The sequence below is a fragment of the Mastigoproctus giganteus genome, chromosome 4 (genome assembly GCF_048544385.1).
Source record: "Mastigoproctus giganteus isolate SK-2022 chromosome 4, ASM4854438v1, whole genome shotgun sequence".
Lineage (NCBI taxonomy): Eukaryota > Metazoa > Arthropoda > Arachnida > Uropygi > Thelyphonidae > Mastigoproctus > Mastigoproctus giganteus.
The window spans coordinates 158,715,060-158,738,442 of NC_143578.1; the positions used below are offsets into that span (position 1 = coordinate 158,715,060).

The 23,383-nt window shown below is 39.4% G+C and overlaps 1 protein-coding gene across 1 annotated transcript in view; it reads right to left on the reverse strand.

Annotated features, from left to right (window-relative positions):
* Positions 1 to 23,383, reverse strand: part of fbp (fructose-1,6-bisphosphatase) — a 101,429-nt gene that overhangs the window by 22,127 nt on the left and 55,919 nt on the right. The window lies entirely within an intron of this gene.

A 23,383-nucleotide genomic window follows, 5' to 3' on the forward strand; every position in this document is an offset into this window, starting at 1 on the left:
GCAGCAAAGAAAGTAAGCAAACCCTTAGCCATAATTATGAGAGCTTCCTTGGACTCAGGGGAAGTACCCATGGACTGGAGATGTGCAAATGTGACCCCAATTCACAAAGGAGGATCAGAGGGAAGCACAAGTAATTATAGACCTGTGAGTTTAACTTCTGTTCCTGGAAAATTAATGGAGGCACTGGTTAAAGAAGCACTGCAGGATCATCTAGACAAGACTTCAGTCATAGCTCAGACGCAGCATGGTTTTGTTAAGGGGAAGTTGCCTGACCAATTTGATTGGATACTATGGTGCAGTCACAAAAGAACTGGATGCAGGGAATAACTTTGATATTATATACTTGGATCTTAGAACGGCTTTTGATACTGTTGCACATGGAAGACTGCTGCACAAATTGGAGCAGTGTGGCATTGGAGGCAAATTGCTGCTATGGATAAAGGGGTGGTTGAGGGGGAGAAGACAGAGAGCGGTAATCAATGGACACTGCTCATCGTGGACTAATGTTATTAGTGGAGTCCCTCAGGGTTCAGTATTGGGTCCATTATTGTTTTCTGTATTTATAAATATAAATGATATATATTTATAAATGATATTGATGATGGAATATCAAGCTTAATGTCCAAGTTTGCAGACGATACGAAGGTTGGCAGGGTTGTCAAGGACACTACTGACACTATGCTACTGCAACAGGATCTGGAAAGGTTGAGCAGATGGGCTGAGAGGTGGCAAATGAAGTTTAACATTGACAAATGTAAAGTACTACATATGGGAAACAGCAACCCCAGAGAAATATATCAACTCTGTGGTACTACACTGACAGTGGTAGAGAATGAAAGGGACCTGGGGGTGGTTGTGCAGGCAGATATGAAGTTTTCTGAGCAGTGCAGACGGGCTGCAAAAGTAGCTCATGGTGTATTGTCGATGATATATAGGAATTTTTCTAGTAGGGATAAGGAGGTGATTATTCCCTTGTATAAGGCAATGGTCAGGCGCCACACCTAGAGTACCGTATCAGGTCTGGAGGCCTCATTTCAAGAAGGATGTAGAGATGCTGGAATGAGTACAGAGAAGGGCAACAAGATTAGTGAATGGAACAAAGGGGTGCTCTTACGAAGAAAGGCTTAAGTTTTGCAAATTACAGTGTCTGGAGACTAGGCACCGGCGAGGTGATCTGATAGAGGTGTATAATGCCTTGAATGGTTTGAGCATGCTCAATGCTGATGGGATTCTTCCTCTTGCTCAGAATAATCACCTGAGAGGGCATAAATTCAAATTGAGAAAAGACAGATGTAGGATAGACGTGAGGAAATTTGCCTTTAGCCAGCGGGTGGTTGGTTGGTGGAATAGACTTCCATCCCTTGTTGTGGAAGTTGATAGCCTAAATAAGTTTAAGGCTCAGCTGGACAGGTATTTCGAACGAACAGGGGGGTGAAGTGGAAGTGGTTATTTTTTATTTATTTATTTATTTTTTTAAATTTATTTATTTTATTTTTTTTTTTGGCTGATGCTGCATAAGCTTGCTTTCTTGCATCAAATGCCTCTACTAATGCTAATGCTAGTTCATACTCAAAGATATATTGATTATATTCCCAATATACACAGATGGCTCTAAATCCAATTCAAACATTGGAGAAGCTGCAGTGTTCCTGAATACAATTGTATCAGCCTCCCTTCCATCTGAATTCAGTATCTTTTCAGCTGAATTTCTCGCAATAAACTAGCTTTACAATATCTCTCTTCTAACAGTTCCTTAAAATCTGTAATTTACACTGATTCACTCAGCTCAATCAAAGCATTGTGTAATTCTTCAGATAAAGTTCATCCTGTTATAAATGATATTAGAAGATTATTACTGCAGATTGAAGAATGCCACCAACTGGTCACCTTCTGTTGGATTCCAGCACACTGATATTTTGGGCAATGAACTGCCCAATAAAGCTGCAAAAAATCCAACCACCTTAGATTTAACCAGTATCCTTGTTCCAGCATCAGACTATACAATAATCATTCATATTGCATGCCTATCAGAATGGACAGCAGTCTGGCATTCTCAAACTAATAAACTCTTTCAGATTAAACAGGATCCGAAAATCTGGCACTCACTCCAGTGTCCGTACATCAAGGTGAAAAGAAGTAATCCTTTCAAGAGCAAGAATAGGTCATTCTCACTTGACCCACCTTTATTTACTCACAGGAGATGATCCACCACAGTGTCCACATTGTTATATAAATCTGACTGTAAAACACATTCTCATTGATTGCCCCTACTGTAGACAAGATAGAATTTCAACCCTACAATCACTGGTTAACCTCCGTCAACCAATAACTCTAGAGAATTTGATTGGTGACAAGGCCAATATTTATGAATTTTTCCACCACCTCAAGCAAACTGGAATTTTTAATCTTTCTTGATTAAGGACTTTTCAGACTGTACGAGACTTTCTCATTTCCTTTCCATAATAAAAGAATAGGTGCATTATAGCCAAAGTAGCTCGTGCGCCATGAAACCCCCACAACAACAACAACATATGAATATGGGGAGTACAATGGATACATAGCGGACATATATTTTGGGTTATATAAATTTGTTTGTTGTTTCACCGGTTCCCCAACTCTGCTATTGGTTCTCTTGTGTTGCAATACAATGTCCCTGTAAATGCAGGGAAGTGTGAGTGATGTGTTGTTAATGTCATGTAGAGTTCTGTTGTTCTGCCTAGGAGCCCATGGAGAACCACAGACCTCGTTTCCATGGCACCGTGAACTGGGCGTGCGAGTTCTGACTCCCTGTACCATGTCTGGCTAGGCTGGAGTTGCATAAGCTTCCCAGAGTAGTCCCATGCACAAAAAGGAAGATTCAGGTAGAGTTGTGAAAATGGGTGAGGATGACTGAAGTGGGGAAGGGTAAAGAAAGAGCAAAACAAGGAGGTTCAGATAGGCCAGCATACACAGTATATGCTGGTAGACAAAAGGAGGCAAGAAGAGTGTTCCCTCTAGAGTGGGCCCATCCACTCAGATGGGGGGAAAAGACAGTTCTGAGGCAAGAGCCTCATTTAGGGAGGGACAATGGGCTTCATGGTTGACCTTCGGGAATGGAATGCAACTGAAGCAGTCAGCAGCAGAGACCTCCTGCCGAGGAATCCTACACCCAGGAATCGCTTTGGTGTTGGCAATGCTACCCTAGTTCAAGGTGAGCTACTCCATACTTCCCCCATAGATCTATTATGTGTCAGCTCCTACCCCAGTTGGAGACTAGGCACTGGTTGTAGAAGTTCTTGTTATTGTCAATTTAGGGTGTGTCTTCTTGGTATGTCAGGACTTGTTTACTTAGTAGGTAATCCTTATTGTGTATCGTTTCTAGTGTGTCATTTCCCTTGATTGGACTTTCTCTCTTTTGGCATGTCAGTAGGACTGTTTTATTACTTGTCCAAATAAGGCATGCATGGCAGGATATAGTTGGCCTTCATAGTGTATTATATTGTTTAGTGAGGTTACCTCTTTGATATTCACAGAAAGGTTCTCCTAAGTAGGTGTTGGTCATTCTGTCTTCTACTCTAGTAATATTTTGTGCTGGTTCCAAGCACTGGACTCTTAGTAAGGATGAGGCTGTCAGTGTGTCTCATGTTATGTACAATATAGAGTGACAGTTTCTTCAGCACATCAAGCATTGTTTTCTTAGTAGGAAGTCCTTATTTGTGTGTCAAATCCTGTGATTGAATTGTCTCTATTAGTGAGTTAACAGAAGGTTGTGTTATTTCTTGTCCACATCAGGTGTCCAGTATAAGATGTTGGCATTAGTTAGCAGGTGTATAGTCCCATAAATCTTCATAGAGTAACATTTTGCCTTGTGCTGGTGAGAAATCCTAATCAGTGTTTCCAGAGAGGTTTGTCCTTGGTGGGTTCATTCTGTCTGTTTTGGCTGTATTTAGTGCTAGCTTCAAACATCAAGTAATGTTCAAGTATAGTCTTGAACAGTTGTCCTGATATCTGGCTGTTTGGTGAAAGTTTCTGTTCTAAGATTTCTGTATGTCATGTCATGTATGATGGTATGTCAATCCCCTGTAAATAACCTCTCAGTCAAGTGGCATACTGCCTGTGATCACCTGTAAGGCATAGATAGTTCTACAAGCTCTTGTTATTCCAAGTAGAATGATTCTCTGCAGGGATTACAGCTTCTGCTTAATTAGGGTCTTGCCAGCACTGTGGTACCGTATACCTGCTCATTATGTCACCATAGGAAGGTACTCATATACAGTGCAGTTAGGGACTTACTCCTCAGTTGGAGCAGCAATTTTTCTGATAAGTCCTACAAATTTTTGGACTTTTGTCTCTTACATATTGAATATGTTGCACAAATGCAGACTTGTTATCCACAGTGAGGCCAAGAAACTTCCAATAATAAGCATGAGTAACTGGTCAATTGTCTATTCTTATGTTTGGTGGTCTATTATCACTCAGTTAACCCTTAATCGATATTGCTAGGTGAAATTTTCAGTTTGTTCACTGTAACTCAATGCAGCAACTGATTGAGAAACTCATTTGCCTTTGTTTCCAACTGGCAGCAGGACTCTGCCTCAGCATAGATCACCCACACAACTTACTATTTGAAAAAGATCATCCACAAAACTTACAATTCATGTTAAATCCAGTTCCTTTCCAAAAACTCATCCATAATTGCATTCCAGAGAGCCCCTCTGGATGCTGTATCTTTTTGCTGTATCTAGTCTTAAAAGACACCATTCTATTCTGGAAGTAACTTATTATTAGTCTGTATAAAATTTGCAGGGAGATTCATTTGTCTCAATCTTCTGATGATGCTTTCCCACCATAAGGTGTCAAAAGCACCCTCAAAGTCAAGAGTGACAGCAAGCATATATTTACTAGTACTTGTCTCAATTGTCTCTATTGGAGGCTTGAAGTGGTGGAACCCATGTTTAGTCTCCAGAGCTAAGTTCCGGTCAACCCTTCCTCATCTCTTCCATCATGCAGTTGACTGATGTCTTTTGAGATTATGACGAAGACCATGGCGAGATCCACACTTCCTTACATTTCGAGGGTACAGCTCTAAAATGGAGTTTGCAGGCCGGCTGTTAGTTAGTACACCGGACCAAACCTATTGGTAACTCTCTAGGATTGGCTTCCGGATTAGCTAGTGTATAATCTTGCTACCTCTACTCTACCAGACAGTGGGAGTCTGAGTAGTGTGTATGCAAGGGGCATTGTCGAGGCCACATTATGTCAAGGATCTGGGTATATTCTTACCATGTGTGCACCATATCCAAAAATTTCATTACTTCATACAGCATGTCTCCCCTCCCCCCCACTTTTTCATACTATTGAAAACAACATGAATTGTCAATATAATAGAACAAGCTTATCCGTGAAAATATCTAAACCTTCCAAACACTTCCTAGTTCATTTCACAATACGTGGTCTCAGTTCTAATCTCAACGATGTCCATTTCCACTTACAGTCTGCCAAACCCCATGTATTTTTTCTGACAGAATCTCAGTTATCGGTTGATTCAACCACTGCTCATCTCAGTTCCCCAAATTATTCGCTGTATGATTCCTTTCACCTCAAAGGCGGTACTTGTGCATATGTCCATTCCAATATTCCCTGTCAGAGACTTTATAATTTGGAATCTCCTCTTTTCGATCTTCTCTGGCTTAAAATCTCTCTACCTCATTCTGTCAAATTCATCTGTTGTCTCTACCATTCTTCCAACTCGACCAATCACTTGGAACTCTTTGACTTCCTCTCTTTGTAACTTGACTTTCTCCAGTCCAACTTTCCTAACATCGAGGTAATTTTCCTTGGTGATTTTTAATGTTTACAACTAGAATTGGAGCAAGCATTTCCTATATAAATCAACTAAGATACCAGGTAAACCTTTGTCATTTTAAGGATTGCAACATTCTCCACTAGATTTATCCCAGGAGCTTTTGTTATATTTACCTTTTTAAGCACATTTTGTAGTTCAGGTTGGGTAAACAAATCAATTGTTTCCTCTCCACTATATGATGCATTATGTATTATAATATTATACTTCTCAACATTTCTCTCCTCTGGTTCCTCACTTGGAAACAATTCAGAGGCAATAGCCTGAACAGTAGTAACCCAATCTGTGGTTTCCCTCCCATTAACAATCACTGTGTTAAATATATCACCTGATTTAATTTTATTTTGGCTTAACTTATAAATCAACCCCCAGGGTTCTGTATTGCCCACTGTATTAACCAAATTTCTCCATGCCTGTAGTTTACTCTCATATATGGGTACAGCTCTAAAACGGTGTTCGCAGGCCGGCCGCTAGTTAGTACACCGGACTGAACCTATTGGTAACTCTCTAGGAAGCTTCCGGATCAGCTAGTGTATAATCTTGCTACCTCTACTCTGCCAGATAGTGACTGGAGGGAGTCCGAGTAGTGTGTATGTGGGGAGCATTGTCGAGGCCACGTTATGTCAAGGATCTGGGTATATTCTTACCACATGTATGCCATATCCAAAAATTTCATTACTTCATACAGCATGTCCCACCCACTTTTTCTTACTATTGAATACACCATGAATTGTCAAAATAATAGAGCAAGCTTATCTGCGAAAAGATCTAAACCTCCCAAGGACTTCCTAATTCATTTCACAAATATACGTGGTCCCAATTCTAATCTCAACGATGTCCATTTCCACTTGCAGTCTTCCAAACCCCATGTACTTTCTCTGACTGAATCTCAGTTATCAGTTGATTCAACTACTGCTCATCTCAGATGTCCAAATTATTTGCTGTATGATTCCTTTCGCCTCAAGGTGGTACTTGTGCATATGTCCGTTCTGATATTCCCTGTCAGAGACTTGGCAATTTGGAATCTCCTCTCTTTGATCTTCTCTGGCTTAAAATCTCTCTACCTCATTGTGTAAAATTCATCTGTTGTCTCTACCGTTCTCCCAACTCCACTAATCACTTGGAGCTCTTTGACTTACTCTCTTTGCAACTTGACTTTCTCCAGTCCAACTTTCCTAACAGTGAGGTAATTTTCCTTGGTGATTTTAACGTTCACAACTCCAGCTGGCTTCCGTTTTCTAGTCACACTGATCCAGCAGGTCGAGATGCTGAGGCTTTTGCAATTACTAATGACCTAGCACAGATTGTTCATTTACCTACAAGAATACCGGACAATCCTAATCATACAGCCAATACGCTTGATCTTTTTCTCACAAACAACCCTTCTAAGTAAAAGGTTGAAGTGAGAGGTCCTTTAGGCACTTCAGATCACAACTTGGTGATTGCCTCTTCTCCAATGGAACCTTTATCTCATGGCTATTCCCAACCTCGTATTGTTTGGCATTACAAGAATGCAAAATGGGATGACCTGCGAGACTTCTTTTCTTCTTTTCCTTGGTCTGATTACTGTTTCAAAACTTCTGATGTCAACGCTTGCTCAGATCGTGTCAGTGAAATTATTCTTGCAGGAATGGAATCCTTTATCCCACACTCCACTTTAAAATCTCGTACTTTATCTAAACCTTGGTTTTCCAATAAATGTGCTAAGGCGGTCCAAGAGAAGAACGTTGCATATCGTAATTGGCTTGTTTCTAATTCTTCAGTTTCATTTTCTGCCTACACCAAAGCTCGCAACAATTGTAAAGCAGTTATTAATCAGTCCAAACTAGAGTTTGAACAGCTAAGAGTAGAAAACTTGCTTCTTGCCCTAATGGTAGCCGAGCATTCTGGTCTCTTGCCAAAGCTATTGGCCGCAACTTTTGCCCATCTCTGCTCCCACCTCTGTCCAAACCAGATGGTTCTGTTGTCACTTCAGCCAAGGATAAAGCTGACCTGCTAGCATCCCATTTTTCATTGAGCTCATGTATTAATGATCTTGGTAAAATACCTCCCACCATTCCTAACACGCTCCATTCAATGCCTCCTGTGGTCTTCCGTCAAAAGGATATCAGAAGTATTTTGATGAATCTTGATGCTAAGAAAGCTCCAGGTCCTGATGGTATTTCTCCACTTGTTCTCAAAACCTGTGCTCCTGAACTTACTCCTATTCTTTGCCACCTTTTTTCACTTTCTTATTCCAAAGGTGTTTTTCCTTCTGCTTGGAAATTTGCTCATATCCAGCCAGTTCCTAAAAAGGGTGACAAATCCCTCCCATCCAATTATCGTCCCATTGCAATTACTTCTATTCTTTCTAAAGTAATGGAGAAATCAATTAACCGCCAACTCTTAAACTACCTAGAAACCTTCCGTCTGATCAACGATCGCCAGTATGGATTCCGTCAGTGTCGATCCACTGGTGATATTCTGGCTTATGTCACCCATTTATGGACTAATTCAATGGAAAGGTTTGGTGAAACACAAGTAGTTGCTCTTGACATCTCAAAGGCTTTTGATCGTGTTTGGCATAAAGGTCTTCTAAACAAGCTTCCATCTTATGGTTTGCCAACTGTTTTTAGTAATTGGTTATCCAGTTTTCTCTCTGATTGCTCACTGAGGGTGATGGTAGATGGCTCTCTGTCTTCTAACTTCTCCACTAATGCCGGTGTCCCCCAAGGTTCAGTTCTTTCCCCCACTCTTTTCCTCTTTGTATATCAATGACCTTCTTCCATTGACTGGAAATCCTATCCATAGTTTTGCCGATGATAGGACATTGCATTCAACTTTCCATTTTGAGAAACCTTGTCCAGCTCAATCAGCTTCAAGTTCTCGAAAATCTGCTGCCAATTCCTTAAATGCCGATCTTCAGGTAATTCTCCAGTGGGGCAAAGACAACTTAGTTGATTTCAACACTTCTAAAACTCAATCTTGTCTCATATCTCGCAAAAAGGATTCTTCTGCTCCTATGCTTATCTTTAGTGACACTCCGATTTCTAGGCAAAATGATATATCTCTTTTGGGATTACCCTGACTTCTAATCTCTCTTGGCACAAGCACATTACAAATATTGCTTCCTCTGCATCTAAAAAACTTGGTTTTCTCTTTCACTCTCAGCGTTACTTTTCTCCCAAACAGCTGCTCACTCTGTATAAATCGCAAATCCGCCCTGCCATGGAATATTGTTCCCACATCTGGGGTGGTGCCCCCAAAACCTCTCTCAGGCTTCTTGATTCCATTCAGAAGAGGGCAGTTAGGTTAATTAATGATCCATCTCTAACAGAGTCTCTCCACTCGCTGTCTCATAGACGCACTGTTTCTGCTGCATGCCTCTTCTACAGATACTTCCATGGGCACTGTTCTTCTGAATTGGCTTCTATAATTCCCGCTCTCTCTTTCAAAACAGTCCGAACACGTGCCGCCACCAGCCAACATCCATTTACTGTCCAACTTCAAACCCACAGAACCAACTTTTCATCTTCCTCATTTATTCATTCAACTGCCGTTTTCTGGAACAACCTTCCTTCATACGTATTTCATGAAAATTACAATCTACAGAAGTTCAAGTCCAATATCAACAAATATCTTCTTTCGTCTTCTCACCCTCCAACCCAAGCACAGTACTAAGTACTATAGGTTATAATACCTGTCGTGTTTGGGGTTCTCATAAAATAAATAAAATAATAAGGGCTTAAAATAAGCTTTCATTTTACTTCTATATAATGCTAGGCAATGCATTGCCTCATCTAACTCCCACTGCCTAAACCCATGATACAACTTCCTACTTGTAAAATCTTGCTTCCTCAACCTGGTCAGTTCTGGTTACCACCAATTTACAACATGCCTGTGAAGTTGCTTCTTTCTTGAAGCACAACACAAAGCCGTAAGGATAGCATTTTGAACATGAGGGGTTATGCTATTAGTTAAAAAATACATAAAATCCAAGGAAGTGAAGCCAGTTGATATTGCTGGACAGAGCAGTGTCAAGTCAGTTTGGTGTGACATAAGCATAGGGAGATCAAAACTGAGAGTAGGAGTGTGCTATAGGCCTAATGACTCTGATGAGTGTAATAAGAAATTGTACAGGGAAATAGAGTGGGCCAGTAAATCAGAGTCTTATATTGACTGGAATTTGGGGCTGGTCACTACACACACTAGCAAGGCTTTTGTGGATTTATTGGATGATTGGTTTCTACATCAGCATGTTCGGGAGGCAACTAGAGGGAGTAATACTCTTGATTTGATTATCAGTAGTGATTCTTCATGCATTAAGAATCTGCAGGTAAATGAACCACTAGGTGGCAGTGATCACAGTGTGCTGAAGTGGGATTTACTCAAAGAGGTAACTACCATTAGGGGTAAAGGGAAGGGTTATTGCTTTCGTAAAGGCGACTACGATGGACTGAGACAGTATTTAAATTCTATACAGTGGGACCAACTGATGATGTTACCAACAGCAAATTCAAAATGGGAAGCATTCAAAGAACTTATCTTGGAAGCTACTAGGCTTTACATACTAACTAAGAAATATTGTTCAAGGTTTAGGCCTAAGTGGATGTCAGATGAACTAATGAGACATATGGCAGAGAAGAAAAATGCACGGGATACATACAAATTAACACGTGACACAGAAGCCTATGATAGATACAAGTTGATCTGTAACCAAGTTAGGCAGGCGAAGGCAAATTACGAGAAATCTTTGGCAAGGGATGCAAAGAAAAACAGCAAAGAGTTCTTTACTTACGTAAACTCTAGAAGGAAGGGGATGAATCAGATTGGTCCACTTGATATTGATGGGTCAACTGTTGATGATCCTGCTCAGGTAGCTAACAAACTGAATGAATATTTTGCATCGACATTCACACATGAGGAGTTATTCAGCGAGGGGAATGCCAGAGGTGTATTCAACTCTGGCAGTAAGCTAGAGAATCTTGTAATAACTGAGAGTAAAGTGGAGGAGAAATTGTTGAAGATAAATACAAGAAAGGCACCTGGGGTGGATGGGATCTATCCAGTTATATTAAAGGAGGCAGCAAAGGAAGTAAGCAAACCCTGAGCCATAATTATGAGAGCTTCCTTGGACTCAGGGGAAGTACCCATGGACTGGAGATGTGCAAATGTGACCCCAATTCACAAAGGAGGATCAAAGGGCGACACAAGTAATTATAGACCTGTTAGTTTAACTTCTGTTCCCGGAAAATTAATGGAGGCACTAGTTAAAGAAGCACTGCAGGAACATCTAGACAAGACTTCAGTTATAGCTCAGACACAGCATGGTTTTGTTAAGGGGAAGTCTTGCCTGACAAATTGACAAATATAAAGTACTACATATGGGAAACAGCAACCCCAGAGCAATGTATCAACTCTGTGGTACTATGCTGACAGTGGTAGATGAAAGGGACCTGGGGGTGGTTGTGAAGACAGTTATGAAGTTTTCTGAGATGCAGTGCAGACGGGCTGCAAGAGTAGCTCATGGTGTATTGTTGATGATATATAGGAATTTTTCTAGCAGGGATAAGGAGGTGATTATTCCCTTGTATAAGGCAATGGTCAGGCCACACCTAGAGTACTGTATACGGGTCTGGAGCTGTACCGACCGGTACAGCTCCAGACCTGTGGCTAGCCCAGTGGGTAAAGTGCCTGCCTGGCAACCCAAAGGTCGCGGGTTCGAATCCCGCCTCGGGCTTGGATCAGAGTACTGCAAAAACCTTGGGAGGTGCATTATGGCCACAAAAGCTGATGCGCCAACAACTACCAAAAAAAAAAAAAAAAAAATCAAGTATACGTTGGACTTATCATGTAAATTTTGAAAAGTATATGGCTGATCTGGTATATTCACTACACATAAATTATTCTGTAATATGAAATCCTATGATATACGTCCTCTTTGAACATGAAATCCACTGTGCCACAAGTTAGACTTTACTTTTGAGTCCATAGCTATCACTACATTACTATTACCTATTTCATTAAAATGATGATTCTAAATATTGTATGGAAAATGATATATCTTGACTTGGTGCACAATAAAGAGAGACTAAATAAAAGGAAAGCATTGAAGTACTCAAATTAATACATGTTGAATACTGATTACAAAGACCTGAAATTACTGTACCCTTCATAAACTCATTAAAAAGAACAATGGCTGTTTTTGGCTTCTCATTCAAATCACAAATTACACGGGCCTCTACAGCAAAGCTCACAATCTTATTCTGTTTTGCAAAAGCACTGACATAGGGTTCCTGCATGCACAATATATCAATACCGTGATCCTCAACCACCTTTCTTATTTCATCAGTAACTGACCTACACCTTTGAGCTGCACCAATTTAATTAAGTTATAACCCACATTTTGGTTAACACATGTTAGAATTACTCATTCTAGAACGATCCATCTTGTGTCCTCGTAGTTCCTATTTCCAACACCTTTTTAAACTCAGAGCAGCTACAACTTCTCACTGAGTGATCATATGGTCTACCCTACACTTACAGTTCACACAACTTGGATCTTTAGCTTTGTTTGGACAATCTACGAATAGATGACCACCGACGCACAGTGAGAGCACGACACAGTTTTATGGGTGCAATACTGTGCAGAATGGCCATACCCCAGACACCTGAAGCATTTAGAGACTACTTTAAATCTTCTGTACTTGTAAGAAGCATACCCGATGTACAATCTGTCATTCGCATCAATCCTTTAACAGATTTGGGGCAACCCCTATTACCCATTTATTATATTTAGCCTTGGTGGCAGTACTGAATCTAAACATAATCCCTTCTCTAATTTCTTTCTCCTCCTACACATAATCTTTTAAATTTTTCTTATAAAGATCACTGATTATATCCTCCTGGGTCAAGTCTTTAGCCACATCATAGACCAGGATGGTAGAATTCAGCATCTTGACCTTGGCCTGTTTTAAGCCCCTGTGAGAAGAAGCCTCAGACTTACTCAACTTGTCCAATTCTTTGTCATTACCAATTTCCACTAATACACCCTTGTTCCAAATTGTTCCAGGTTTCTAATTTTAATTTCCTGAAAACCTTCATTTTATGTATTAACAATCACATCCCTAAAATCCTGACTAGTTTTGTACTGCTCACTAGTTTCCTCTGCCCTGAATATAAAGGCAGAGGAAACAGGCTAAGGATTGGGCATACTCACCTGTATCTATTAACTAATAACAGCACTCCCCAATGTACATCATGTCAAGTACAACTAACCATTCTCCATTTGTTAGTGGACTGTCCCCACTTGCAAAATATTCGCTTAAACACCTTTAAATCAATTGCTAATACACAATCATCAATAAATTTATTGCAGATTCTGGAAGATGATCCTAATAAAAAAGGACTATTTACTTTCCTAAATTGGATAGGAATATGTCATAAAATATAGTTATTTCATATTCACCATTAGAAAGACATAATATGGGCCTAGCAGCCTATGTGTCGTTAAACTCAGCACAACAACAACCACAAACTACTCCAGGGGCTCACATCTGGTGAGTATGAGCTTGGCACACCCAGGGTCCTGAGCTGGATATCATCATTCTTCTCTTTCTTGGTGATTCCCTTCTATTTCTCTCTCTCTCTCTCTCTCTCTCTCTCTCTCTCTCTCTCTCTCTCTCTCTCTCTCTCTCTCTCTCTCTCTCTCTCTCTCAGGGTAATGCATAATTTTTTTTTTATTTTGGCTGGTGCAGCATAAGCCTCAGGCTTCCTTGCACCATATGGCCAATAATAATACCAACAATAACTCCAGCTGGCTTCTGTTTTCTAGTCACACAGACTCAGCTGGTCGAGATACTGAGGCTTTTGCAACTACCAATGACCTCGCACACACACTGTACATTTACCTACCAGAATACCAGACAATCCTAACCATACAGCTAACACGCTTGATCTTTTTCTCACAAACAACCCTTCTAAGAACACGATCAGTGAGTGGTCCTTTAGGCACCTCAGATCACAACTTGGTGATTGTCTCTTCTCCAATGGAGTCTTTATCTCATGGCTATTCGCAACCTCGTGTTGTTTGGCATTACAAGATTGCAAAATGGGATGACCTGCAAGATTTCTTTTCCATGGTTGGATTACTGTTTCAAAACTTCTGATGTCAACATTTGCACAGATTGTGTCAGTGAAATTATTCTTGAAGGAATGGAATCCTTTATTCCACACTCCACTTTAAAATCTCATCCTTTATCTAAACCTTTGTTTTCCAATAAATGTGCTAAGGCCATTCAAGAAAAGAATGTTGCATATTGAAATTGGCTTATTTCCAAATCTCCATGTTCATTTTCTGCCTACACGAAAACTCGCAACAATTGTAAAGCAATTATTAACCAGTCCAAACTTGACTTTGAACAGGCTAAGAGTAGAAAACTTGCTTCTTGTCCAAATGGAATCCGAGCATTCTGGTCTCTTGCCAAAGAGACTTTTGCCCATCTCTGCTCCCACCTCTGTCAGAACCACATGGTTCTGTTGTCACTTCAGCCAAGGATAAAGCTGACCTGCTAGCAGCTGATATTTCTTCCACCTCATGTATTAATGATCTTGGTAAAACACCTCCCACCATTCCCAACATGTTATATTCTATGCCTCCTGTGGTCTTCCATCAAAAGGATGTCAAAAGGATTTTGACCAATCTTGATGCTAAGAAAGCTGCAGGTCCTGATGGTATTTCTCTGCTTGTTCTCAAAACCTGTGCTCCTGAACTTACTCCTGTTTTGCTGCCTTTTTTCACTTTCTTATTCCAAGGGTGTTTTTCCTTCTGTTTGAAAATTTGTTCACATCCAGCTAGTTCCTAAAAAGTGTGACAAATCCCTCCCATCCAATTATCGTCCCATTGCAATTACTTCTACTTGTTCTAAAGTAATGGAGAAATCAATTAACCACCAACTCTTAAACTATCTAGAAACCTTCTGTCTGATCAATGGATGATAGTATGGATTCTGTCAGTGTCGTTCCACCGGTGATATTCTGGCTTATGTTACCAATTTATGGACAAATTCAATTGAAAAGTTCGGTGAAACACAAGCAGTTGCTGCTCTTGACATCTCAAAGGCTTTTGATCGTGTTTGGCATAAAGGTCTTCTAAACAAGCTTCCATTTTATGGTTTGCCAACTGTTTTTTGTAATTGGTTATCTAGTTTTCTCTCTGACCGCTCACTGAGGGTGACAGTAGATGGCTCCCTGTCTTCTAACTTCTCCACTAATGCTGATGTCCCCCAAGGTTCAGTTCTTTTCCCCACTTTTTTCCTCTTGTATATTAATGACCTTCTTCCATTGACGGAAAATCCTATCATAGTTTTGAGGATGATAGCACTTTGCATTCCACTTTCCAGTTTGAGAAACTTTGCCCTGCTCAATCCACTTCAACTTCTCAAATATCTGCTGCCAATTCCTGAAATGCTGATCCCCAGGTAATTCTCCAGCGGGGCAAAGACAACTTAGTTGATTTCAATCCTATTCAATCGCAAAAAGGATTCTTCTGCTCCTATGCTTTTCTTTGGTGACACTCCGATTTCTAGGCAAGATGATATATTGCTTTTGGGGATTACTCTGACTTCTAATCTCTCTTGGCATAAGCATATTACAAAAATTTCTTCCTCTGCATATAAAAAAACTTGGTTTTCTCTTTTGCTCTCGACGTTACTTTTCTTCCAAACAGCTGTTCACTATGTACAAATCACAAATTCGCCATACCATGGAATATTGTTTCCACATCTGGGGCAGTGCCCCCAAAATCTCTCTCAGGGTTCCAGTCCATTCAGAAGAGGGCAATTAAGTTAATTAATGACTCATCTCTAACAGAGTTTCTCCACTCTCTGTCTCATAGACATACTGTTTCTTCTGCATGCATTTTCTGCAGATACTTCCATGGGCACTGTTCTTCTGAACAGGCTTCCATAATTCCTGCTCTCTCTTTCCAAACAGTCCAAACTTGTGCCGCCACCTGCCAACATCCATTTACTGTCCAACTTCAAACTCACAGAACCAACTTTCCTTCTTCCTCATTTATTCATTCAACTTCTGTTCTCTGAAATAACCTTCTTTCATACCTATTTCCTGAAAATTAGTCTACAGAAGTTCAAGTCTAATATTAACAAATATCTTCTTTCGCCTTCTCAACCTCTAACCCAAGCACAGTACTAAGTACAATAGGTTCTGATATCTCTCGTGCGCTTGGGGTTTTTATTTAAAAAAAAAAAAAAGAAATCTTTGCTACTTCTCTTGGCACTCTTTTCTAGAGACCTCGCAATCTGACTTGGCTAGCCTAATCTACAGTGAGTTGATTGCAGATTAGTTTATATCTACCATAAGCTTCTGTATCACTGATAATTTATATGCAACCTATGCATTTTTCTTCTCAACCATGTGACTGAATAATTCATCTGATATTCATTTAGGTCTAAGCCTTGAACCTGAACTTGAAAAGCCTAGTAGTTTCTATGATTATTTCCCTAAATGCTTCCCATTTAGAATTTGTTGTTTGTAACATCATTAGCTGCCCTCCACTGTACAACATTTAAAAGTTTTCAGCCTACTGTAGTCACTTTATAGAAGCAAAAAATCTTGATAGTAAATATAACTTTAACTAAATCCCACATCGATACACTGTGATCACTGCCATATAGTGGTTCTTTTATCTCCAGATTTTTAATGCATGAAGAATCACTGCTGATAATCAGATCAAGAATATTGCTCTTGCAATATTCTTGATCTGATTATCCTGTCCTCCTCCTGGAAAGTACCTCGGCTGCGAATGTCTGGAAGGCTTCTATTTTGTTCTGGGTACATATCAGTTGATGCAAATCTGCTGGGAGGAAAGTCCTGGATCTTGTTCTGGAGACAGTTTCTGATGTTGTGGTAATGTGCACACTCCAAAAGCAAATGTTTCCAACTTTCACTTTGTCTGCAAAAGCAGTAGGGAGTGTCAATGATTCCCAGCATATGCAATTTGTCATTTAGAGAACTGTGTCCGGTAATGAGAAAGGAAGATTCAAGGCTGAGAAAGAGCCACTGGGCGTTCTTTTTAGTGGTTGCAAAGGATACCACCCCTACAGTAGAAGTATCCTATCTGGTCTGCCATATATTGAAGAGTTCATTGAGACAAGATTTCTCTCACTTCACTTCCATAGTTAGTGAGAGTTCTATATTCAGCATCATTGCAGGAATACCTTTATTAAGTTGATAACAGAGCCCCTTGAAGATTACATAAAGGTCGATAGGGAGGGTGCCTGCTATAACTTGGAGACCTGCTGTAGTAACGTAGCTCTTTGTATAGAGTTTAGCTTTACCTTCATCTTAATGATGTGTACTCTGTGAAACCAGGCCCCGGCAGCATAGGTTACTATTGGGAGAAAGACAGCTTTATAATAAAGGAGAAGGGTTCTTTTTCAGAGTCCGCACTTTTTGGTCTTGGAACTCCCCACACTGGGTGGAAAAGGCCAGGGTTCGAATCCCATTGATGAAACGAGGAACTTTAATGGGCTTTTTTCACTCCATGGCTGAGTTAGTCGATCTCAGGTAGATAGCAAGGCTTTTCCCCCAGAAACTGGGGGGGGGGAGTTTTTTTTTGTCCAGCAAAACATGCAAATCGACAAGAGAACACATGCAATTTACAGATACATTACATAAAAGGGCATATAGAAGAAATTCTGGGTGATTAATAAAATAATTTCAATTTTGTCCTTTCTGTACACATTGTACTCCCCATATTCAAATTGTGCATCCCTTATATATGTGACACCATGTCTGATATCCAAACAATGTCCACATTTGATGTCTTGACCAGCACTTTAAATTCATCAAATTTATTTACTATGTTCCTAGCATTTCTGTACATGAAAGTATACATGCACCTGTTTTTCCTCTTAGTTACCCTAACACGGACCACGTATTTAATTGCTCCTTGATGACCAGCAGTCCAAGAATCATTTTCACTTCTGCGTGCGGATATCGTTAATGTATTAGTCTGTGTTTCAACCCACCTAACACTTCTTTGATAGCATCAGCAAATATTCTTGCACCCTTTCTATTTAAGTGTATCCCATCCCTGTCTCTCCTGTTAACAAGCACAGACCATGCTGGGAAAATTTCTACCCATGGCCAAATTGATTGACAAGGCTCCCATCGTATACTCCCTCCTATCTTGTCTGGCCAGAATTGCAGACACTTTCAAATTTACCCTTACTCATGACTTATTTTTCAACACTGACCTGTAATTGTTAAGTAAGTCTGCAGATCTACTCTTACCGTTTATTAGTGACAACTTGTACAACAACATTTTTTGTGCCCTTAAATGATATCTGCTCTACAACATCATCAACTTTTGATCCTAGCGTATATACCCTGATCCTATTCCATCTCTCCTTCTTGAACAATATAGTTCCCATTTCCCTGATAACAGTCACTGACAACAACCAGCTTCTGTGGGATCAGTGCATTTGCCTTGGGGGTTGCTGCTGTTTTACCTGATAATCAAGTGCAAGCTGTACCATTGGTATGGGAAACTGAGAACTTGATGGACTCCCAAATTAAATCCTTCAAGAGCATTCATCCTGTTCTTCAAGCTCTCATAAATGCTCATAACACTGAATTGGCGATTAACATCCTCACATTCTTTACATCAAGTACACTCAAAACATATAACAATTCAATTTATTGTCAAAACAATATATCCAACTAAAATACACAATATTAACAAGGGAAAAGCTTATCCAATCAAATTTAGAAATGCAAAATTTTGGGCTCATTCAGATTTTCAATAATCACATGACTGAAGATTTCATGTAGCTGGCTGTGCAAAATAATATAAATTACTGTTATGAAACATCTCGATATATTAAGGTAATTTATATATTGTGGAGTACTATAAATGTAAAGATACCAAACAAGGGAAAATATCCTAGGGATGAAAAATTGATTACTTGCATCAGAGGGATAAATGTAAGAAAAGAAAGTCTATATTTTAGAAATTCATGCATATGTTTTTGAACAGGAACCAATGCATCTTGAATTCAGCTTTTACGTAAGAAATGTTCAATGAGCATTCAAAATCTACAAGTAAAATAACTATATAAAATGGAGTTGAGATGTCAATTCAGCTAACATTTATGCATATCTTTACATGTAATTCAGAGCATTAAATGAACTGGAAAATATGTACTTGTAGTAAATATCTTCCTTGTGATGTGATCAAATCAATAAGTAAGCAGACAGTAAAGGAGTGACTTTTTTGTTTCATGAATTATGTATATAGTATGCTTCATGACACACGGACCATAGTTTCAGAATCAAATCAGGATGCAAAAACAATTTTAAAAGTTTATATAAAAGTATGTCCAATTCTGAACCCTACAAAACTATACTATAACTGTTTGAATTGTAAAAAAATTGCTATGAGATTTTTCAGTGGTAAAAAAAAGTAATAACATAAATAAGAATAAGCAATCACATACTTTATGAAAAGAATTTTACTAGATATATGTCTGCTTATTCTTATTTATTATTTTATTGAATTTAATATGTTTTTGCCACTGAAAGCTCTATAGCCATTTTTCAAAGAGCCATAGCTCCAATTAGAATCAGACACATAGTTATATAAGCTTCTTTGACAGCTCCTGAATCAATCCTGAAAATATGGCTTACACATTTTGAAACCTTGTATTTTTTATATATTTAATAATTAACTAGGGGGCTTTCTTCTTTTGATAAAATAAAATAAATACTTACAGAAGCTTTCGACTCTGTGTGTGTCTCTCTCTTCCACAGCTATCAATACATAAATACGTTACTATATCTATATAATATTGACGTAGATACACCATAGACAACTCTTAAAGAAAAACTACGATCGTAGCGTGAAAGGCATTATTTCATCTGTATCTCATATTGTGCTCATCCTTCACAACGAGTTGCCATGTATTCCACTACCTCAAATAAGTAACACTTCACTAATAGAAAGACTATTGTCACTTATTCTCGGTGGGCACCACCACCACCCAGATGGCACCGTTTCAAAGTTATCTGGCTTTTCATCGGGTGCCTTTCACTGTACGATCGTGTTTTTCTTTAAGAGTTGTCTATGGTGCACCTACACCGGTATTATATAGATATAGAATCTTAAACTCTTAAAATATTATACGTTCTTGCATTTAGTTTATTTAAATAAATATGGTACATATGGAAATCAAGAATGGTACCGCATGATCACGTTAGATGAACATAGAGCGTGACCACTATTAAACAGAAGTTTGTTTTACCCCAGTAAAACAAGCTTGTTACGTATTTTTGTATTTGTTACATATTACACATAAGCCACACCCCTCTTCTCCCATTGGCTGAATAAATATCATTAGGAGGAAAATTATTTTAATGTATAGAAAGATGTGTCAAAAAAAAAGAAAAGAAAAACAACTTTTGTTGTTTTTTCATAACCAGACCTCTTTTTGAACTTAGCATTCTGCAGAATAGGGAGAGATTTTATATCATGAACTGAAATACACAACAGATTATTTCATACTGAAAGATGATTAAAAAAAACTAGTGCTGAAGTGTCTATAAAACTGTTCATTTATAAACATTACTGTATTAAAATTTTTAATCTATTATCAACACATTCTGGTCCCTGCAATGTAATGTACTTTGAATATGAAGAAAAAATAATTTACCAATATTGAATTATTTCTTTATCAATACTGTAGTGGCACAACACAGAAAAATAGGTCACTAACTAAATTCACAGGAATAGCTTTGTCATATTGCCTCAGTTGTTGCCATCACAGCCCCAGTATTAGGGTTTGTTTATCTGGCTGTTAATTGTCATGATCACAAGACTGTACTTCTTAACAGGAGAGATTGCTTCTACAGGGACGGGATACACTTAAATAGAAAGGGTGCAAGAATATTTGCTGATGCTATCAAGGCAGTGTTAGGTGGGTCGGAAAACTGATAGCTTGGGGGGATACAAGGACTAATAGTTTAACAGTAGCCGTAGGCAGAGGTGAAGGTGATTCTTGCACAACTTCTATTAGAATAAGTAGCGACATGGAGCAAGGGGTGTTGGGGGTTTCAGGGACGGATGTCAGTCATCGTGAAACAGGTGGGTATATGGGATGTGTTAGAGTAACTAAGAATAAGAATAGGTGAATGTATACCAATGCTAGAAGTATAGTAAATAAATTTGATGAATTTGAAGTGTTGGTCAAGACATCAAAGGCGAATATTGTTGGGATATCAGAGCCGTGGTGTCACAAAGATATAAGGAATGCCGAACTGGAATTTGGGGAGTACAATGTGTACAGAAAGGATAGACAGGATAGGAAGGGAGGAGGTGTTATGCTGTTAATAAAGAAAAACATAAAATCAAAAGAAGTGCATCCAGTTGATAGAGATGAACAGTGCACTGTTGAGTCAGTTTGGTGTGACATAAGCACTGCGAAAGCAAAAATTAGAGTAGGAGTGTGTTATAGGCCTAATGACTCGAATGAGTACAATGAACAATTGTACAGAGAAATAGAGTGGGCTACTAAATCGGAATGTCTTATAATGGGGGATTTTAACTTCCCAGATATTGACTGGAACTTGTGGGGTGGGCATTCACACACTAGTCAGACTTTTGTGGATTTACTGGATGACTGTTTTCTGCAGCAGCATGTTCGAGAGGCAACCAGAGAAAGTAATACTCTTGATCTGGTTATCAGCAGTGATCATTCATGTATTAGGAATTTGCAGATAAAAGAACCACTAGGTGGCAGTGATCATAGTGTACTGACGTGGGATTTACTTAAAGATTTAATTACCATCAGAGGTAAAGGAAAGGGTTTTTGCTTCCGTAAAGGCAAATACAGTGGTCTCCGACAGTTTTTAAATTCTGTACAGTGGGATCAACTGACGATGTTACCAACAGTAAATTCTAAGTGGGAAGCATTCAAGGAATTAATCGTGGAAGCTACTAAAAGTTTCATACCTATTAAGAAATATTGTTCAAGGTTTAGGCCTAAATGGTTGTCAAATGAACTAATGAGACTCGTAACAGAGAAGAAAAATGCATGGGATGCATATAAATTATCAAGCGACTCAGAAGCCTATGGCAGATATAAGTTAATCTGTAATCAGGTCACAAAGGAGGTTCGGCAGGCGAAGGCAGATTACGAGAAATCCTTGGCAAAAGATGCTAAAAAAAAACAGCAAGGATTTCTTTACTTATATAAACTCTAAAAGGAAGGGGATGAATCTGATTGGTCCACTTTTTATTTTTTTTATTATTAAAATCAGTTTATTTCCCAAGAAACCTTGGGTCACCCCGGGACGGCTCTGTGCCAGAAGGGTGTGAATACAGACTAAGGTGCGAGGAACACAATGTACAATAAACAAGGGTACATTCATGCTCGACCCGAGACTTTTACAGGATTAAATAAACAATAATGTACAAAATATACAGTAATATTCATGATTACATGAAGACAGAAAGTCTTTGTCATATACAAATAGGCAAGTTAAAAAAAAAAAAAGTCTGTCCAGGAGCAGGTGAGTATTATAGGCTCATAATCTGGTAACAGTTCTTGAGGATTTCCTTCCTGTAGGGCTTGTCTTCACAGAACCTATCAGGGTGGATCCTAAATTTATTGAAGATCCGAAGACAATTGGCTGGAAACATGTTCCTCAGGGAATCAATGTTTGACAGCGTAAGATGTAGAGGGAGACAGGAGTCGGGGTGCTTCCCTCTTGCCCTCCTCGGGCCAGAGATTAATGTGGATACTGATGGAGCATCAATTCGGCTCATTATAAGCCGTGCAAGCGTGAGGACATTTTTTGTCATGATGATATGTCTCCAGGGAGTGGTGCCTAGATTTGCTTGTAGGGTAGATCTGGAGATAGTTAGGGTGTGGCCTACCAACCTGTTCATCCATCTAAGCAACCAGTACTCTAAACTAAGATACTTCTGAAGGTATGAGGCAGGGGCAGATGACCAAATTTCCGAAGCATAGAGAGGAATCGGCGTAATACACCTCAGGATGTGCCGAGCAAGCAGCGCTGGCTGATGCACACCAACGAGCTCTTGACGCACTGCCCAAAGAGCAGCGTACGTCTTCTGCCTCATCCTGGCAAAGTGAGGCTGAAATGTGAGCCCAATGTCCCAGGTGAGGCCAAGATCAGTATGAGAGGTCACCTTTTGCACCGGTTCCCCACTCACAAAGATTTGGATATCATTTTTGGCTTTCTTTTTGGTTATCGTCAGTTGTGTTGATTTGAAAGGGCTCAGATGCAGCCCTATTGTGGCAAGATAACTTTCCAAGCTCAATATCTGCCTAGAAGTTTGTTGGTTGATATCATGAATCTGATGATTATGATCTGAGCTCACGTAGAACTTCAGATCGTCGGCATAGGAAACAAAGTTCGGATTCTGAGCAAGGAAAGGCTCCAAAACTGCTGCAAACAAGATAGCTGACAGTACGCTTCCTTGTGGGATGCCTCTTGAGACGTCAAAAGTTACTTGAA